Here is a 5,675-nt window from a genome sequence, read left to right on the forward strand (position 1 = left end):
CAACTGCTTGTCCTGTAGAATTGTGTGCTATACCTGTACCATGCTCCATATTATTATATGCAATGAATTATTTCATCTTACTGGAGACATACGTGGGGGCATTATCAGTCTTAATTTGTGCAGGTCTCCCCATAATTGTCAATATTTCTAATAAATGCATAATTACAGAATCAGCTTTTTCAGAACTCAAAGCAGTCGCCCATTGAATATGTATCGGTGGTATGATGAATGATTTTTAGTTTCCAAAATTCTGCAAAATGAATCACATTGATCTGCCAGACTTCATTTCTTTTGGTACCTCTATGGTTACTTCCAGCAAGTAATAGAGTTTGGTTATACAGAGAACAAGTGGGAATTTTTCTTATCATTTACTTGGCTTATTGCCAAGTGATAGAAAAAAATTCTAAACTTTTAGTGTTAACATGGTGTTTTTTCATGAAAGTTGGGGCTTCTAATACATCCGCTATTAATAATTGGTTAATTTCCTCATTTCCTTGTGCCAATGGACCTGGCAAACCTGTATGAGACTGAATATGAGTAATATGTAATGAATAGTTTCTATTTCTGATTGCAGTTGTATAAATAATAAAGTTAATTATCAATTATCAGGAAGAAATTCAGCCGTTTCTAAAATGAAAAACAACTCTTTCTGCATATTGGGAGTCAGTAATTATATCAAGAGATTTGAGAAAATTTGATAATACCATTTTGAACTGAAGTATATGGGCTTTGAATTACTTTGCTTATTTTGTCTGACTTATAGCCTGCCATTCTGAACTGATTTACATCAATATAGAACGTAGGTGCTTCAGGAATTGGCATGCCCTTTACAGTATGTGGGAGAAACCGATTAGTTCTTTTTATAAACCACAGAAGTTTATTTTTAGGATATTTGTTATTAATTTCTCCCCAATAGTTACTACAAGCTTTTTTGCCACTCTTCATTGATTACCCATAATGGCATAATCTTAGCATTAATAAGAAGCACTACAATTTTGGCTGGGTCTGTTCCTGAAAATTGATGTAGTCTTATTCTACCTTTTATGATTAGTTCAGAAACCTTTTCTGTGTAAGCCTTTAATTGTTTTAGTTTGTTTAAGTGCTAAGAAAATCCATTTCAGAATACTATCTTCCATTTGCATAATGAGCCCAGTAGGAGAATGAGTTGAAAGCAAAATAACCAAAAGTGCAATCATGGTTAGGATCAATTCAATCCACATATGCGCCTTGCGGTCTCTGGTTTACCAGACTTAACTCTTTCTCTGCTTCAGCTCTTAACTATCTTAGACTACCTAAGTCTGAATCTCCTTGTCGTGTTTGAACAAATTACTTAGCTCATGAGCATTCAATCCAATTGTAGGCCTTAGCCAGTTAGTATCACTCATTGATTATTTCAAAATAATTAAGAGTTTGTAACTGATCTCTATGGATCTGTACCTTTTGTGGTCATATTTTTGTTGACTAATTTTATAACCCAGATAATTAATAGAATCTCCTTTCTGTATTTTTTTTTTCTGAAGTGGCCATTCCAAATTCCAGAGTTTGTGGGAAACTTAGTCACATCATTTCCTGTATCCACTAAATCTTCTGCTTCAATATCATTCACTTGCAATTTTAATTTTGGGTCCTGATCATTAATCACTGTTGCCAGAACACGTTTTCCAGAACTCCCCGAGCCCCCTGTTCTTTCTACTGGAGCATCTTTTTCCTTAATGTAGGGAATAGTAGCAGCTGAGTAATTCTATCCCCTGTGTAATTTACATCATTTTTTTTACATATGCTATACTTTTAATTTCTTCTTTGAAATCCCCATCTATAATACCTGGATGCACAATGAATTCTTGGGAAGTTATTTGACTTTTTCCCAAGATGGTACCTACTGTCCCTGAAGGCAATGGACTATAAATGCTAGTGGTTATTTTGCAACATTGAATTTTGGGGGATAAGACAACAGGTTTGTCTGTGGCTAAATCTAGAGCAGCACTGCCTTGAGGAATGAGCATGAGATTAAGCAATACTTAGGTTCAGTTTTTCTGCCTCTTGGTTACCTCCTGCCTGTCCAGAGGAAAACAGCTCAAATATATAAATATATATATATTTTTCCTGTGGGGCCTCAAGCTGGCAGGGCCCCCATTTCATTTCCTGGTGGCAAGAGATTACCTTGGGCATCTTTCTTGGCCCTACATACATTTGTCCAATGACACCCCTTGCCACAATTTTGGCAAAACCCAGGAAACTTACGGGTTCTTTCCAAAAACCTAATGCCTCCAGAAATGGCTTGTTCACTTCTCTAGCAGAAAGTACTGTATTTCTCACAGTTACTGCACTGGATATTTTGAGATCTGAGGCTTTTAGTGGCTTGGTTGAAATTTCTTTGTAAATGGCTGAATTCACCACCATTAAAGTACCAGGCATTTTGATATCAGAGACTTCTAGCTTGTCTTATCTTTGGTATGATGCTTGTGAGAGCCAATATCATTTATGTCCCTTATCCACTTGTCCATTGGCACTGTTCAATGCCTTTAATAGTCTAATAACTCTTTTACATTCAGTATTCAAATTCTCAAATACCAAGGTCTCTATCAACACCTGTTTTTGCATCAGAGGCTCATAGGGCTTTGTTTATAGGTGGAACCAATCTTTGCAAAAGACTTGTGAAGGTTTCCTTAGAGCTGTGTACAAATTTAGTAAATGAAGTGCACATTTTCTGGGTTTCCTCAACTTTATCCCAAGCTCTTAAAGCCACCAAGCCAACAGCATCATCAAATCAAACCTATTCTTGTAGGTCAGAATACTGCCTTTGCCCAAGCAATTGATCTTTAGCAATATTCATTCCACTTACTCTATTTCACTGTTCAATATTTCTGGCTTCCTTTCTCCATCACATTAACCATTGTAACTACTGACCAGCCTCCAGCACAGCTATTTCCAGACTTTTTCGGTCTTGGGGAATAATTCTAGTTTGGGTATCGCAGTTACTTAATATTTGCTTAACATAAGGAGAATGCATTTCATAGGAAACAATACCCTCTTCAAAATGCCTCAGATCTATCATTTCTATAGGACACCAGGTTATCTCATCATAGTCATGATCAGCACCATTAGCAGGCCTGTGCTGCACAATTTCTGGGAAAACTGATAGTAATTTTGTAATCCCAGGCCACGCCTCCTCAGGAAGCTGGCACAAGATTAACCCTTTTTCTTGAAATAAGTTTTTAAAACCCTGTTGCCCTGCATGGCCTCTCCCTCCTCCTGCACACCATGCTCCCCATCCTGCCCAGGTGCTCTGGGTGGGGCTGTGGATCTGCCTTCTAGCTTGGTTTGCTTTCCTCTTTTATTCTGCAGGGAGTCCCCACTCTCCTGCTCAGTCACTGGGTCTGAGCTTTTTTGTTCTCCCTCTTTCAGTGCTATTCAATTTCCAAGTGCTTCCACCACTACCTGTATACTCTCCAGTTACACAACTAATTCTGCTACTGCTTTTTAAATTTCTGAGCTTACAATAGGAGAAAAATAAACTAATTGAATCATTTCCTCCACTTTTCCAATTTTGTTCTTTAGAGATGCTAATGAAACCATCAATCATCTTTTTTTCTATTGCAAATGATTTATAATTAATTTTAAGCTTAATTACTACTTCAAAATTAAGATAGTCATTATAACTGGATATAGTTAGTTAGTCCCCTATTAAAGAACCATAGCTATTTCTTTATCAAAGACTGGTTTTCATATTTTGATGACTCTAGCCACTGATTTTCTATGTAAGCCCGTAGAACAATTTTATTGAAATATATTCAAATATCTTGTAATGCATCTAGATAAAGTGTGGGTATGTAATTTTTGATGTAGTCACATACTTGTATACCCATTATCACTATATAATTCTGGGAAAAAAAATTATCACCCTACAAAGAAATCCAAATTTGATTAACAGTCAGTCTTCATCTCCCACTCCTACTCTAAATGAGCTCTAGGCAATCAATTTATTTTCTGTCTCTGTCTGGAAAATTTCCTGTCTGGAAATCTCATATAAATTGAATCATATATTGTGTAACCTTTGCTATCTAGTTTCTTTCACTGAGCGGGGGGTTTTCAAGGTTCATCTGTGTTGAAGCATTTGTTAGGTATACTACAGCTCCTCTTATTGCCAAGTATTCCATAGTATCACATTGTGTTTGTCGTGGACTGTTGGGCACGGGGTTGTTTGCACTTTTGGGCTATCATAAATTTAATTTTGAATTTATAATATGAGTAAGATTACTAAACATCTCCTGATCTTTGTCTCTTGTCGGATTCAGTAAGACATGGAAACAATACACGGTGCAGTTACCTAAGAATCTCAAATTTAACATCATCAAGCCTATGAAAGAAGAATCAAAATTTGAATAGGCAACAAACTAGTGATGACTTTCCTATATTTTTTTCCATTCTGGGATTTTCTGATCTGATATTAATCCAGTTAGAAAACTGGAAGTGAACATTATCACTTTCAGGAGAAATCTTCTAGCTCTGGCTTGAGAAATGATAGAGATAATTCCTCAAGATTAGAAGAAAAGGGGGTATCCAAGTTATTCTTTTCTATCCCCCGCTTTCTATCTAATCTTTTAGTGACAACAGCAGTGAAAGAAATAAGAGCCTTCCGGATTCAGCACTCTCAGGGACAGGACCCATACTTTCTATTTAATTTATTTAAATTAAATAGCCACAACTGGGTCAGAAGAGAGGACATCCTATTGAGACTCTAGGTGAGAGTAGCATGGAAGAATGGGGAAATAGTAGGACCCACAGTGTCCGGGAAACCTACAATAAGAACTTTATAACAGGCAGATCTGGGTCCTGGGGTCCTCCTCAAACTAAGGCACCAGCCAAGGAGAATATAGGCAGTAAGTTTCGAACCCCTACCAGGACCTAGCCGATGAACATGATATTCTCCACCGTTGAGTGGAGAGTGAGATCTGACTCTCACACGAACTCTGGTGCCCCTTTTCTGACCACGTCCCCTGGATGGGGAGACCTGGTGGCACTCAGAGGAACGATAGCAAGTTACCAAGAAGAGACTCGATATTCTAAGAGCATATATAGGGGGAGGAGGTCTCCCTCAATCACAGACATAGGGGAGGGGAGAAGGGGGGAAGTGGAAGGGAGGGAAGAATGGGAAGAAACAGGGGAAGGGCTAACAATCGAGATGTAATATGAATAAACTAATAAAATTTAAAAAAAGAAACAAATAATTAAATTCCTTTGTCCCAGGGGGAAACATATGACATGTATCTATCTACATATACAGAATATCATTTATATGATCATATTATCCTTCAGTGTCCTGATATATACTCTAGCCAAATGTACACTTATGTTTTATTTTATTAAACAAGACATATGTTAATAATAATGTTAAAGAATTTTTCTCATTTTCTTTGTCTCTTCATGTTTCATAATGAGATTGTAAATGGGTAGAAACAATGACTAACTTCTAAAACTACACCTTTTAAAATTAAAACATTTCAAGCTCTTAATCAAAACCAAGGGCCTTCTCCATGGTATTTGTCTTTAGTGAACAGCAGTGGCAAAGGTATCATCAATCTTGCTAAAGCCTATGCCAAAGGCTACCAAGAGTTTTTTTTTTTTTAATATTTTTCTTTTTTTTTTCTTTTCTTCTTCCTCTAATAAAAGTGAAT

The sequence above is a fragment of the Acomys russatus genome, chromosome X, assembly GCF_903995435.1.
Source record: "Acomys russatus chromosome X, mAcoRus1.1, whole genome shotgun sequence".
In the NCBI taxonomy this organism is placed as follows: Eukaryota; Metazoa; Chordata; class Mammalia; order Rodentia; family Muridae; genus Acomys; species Acomys russatus.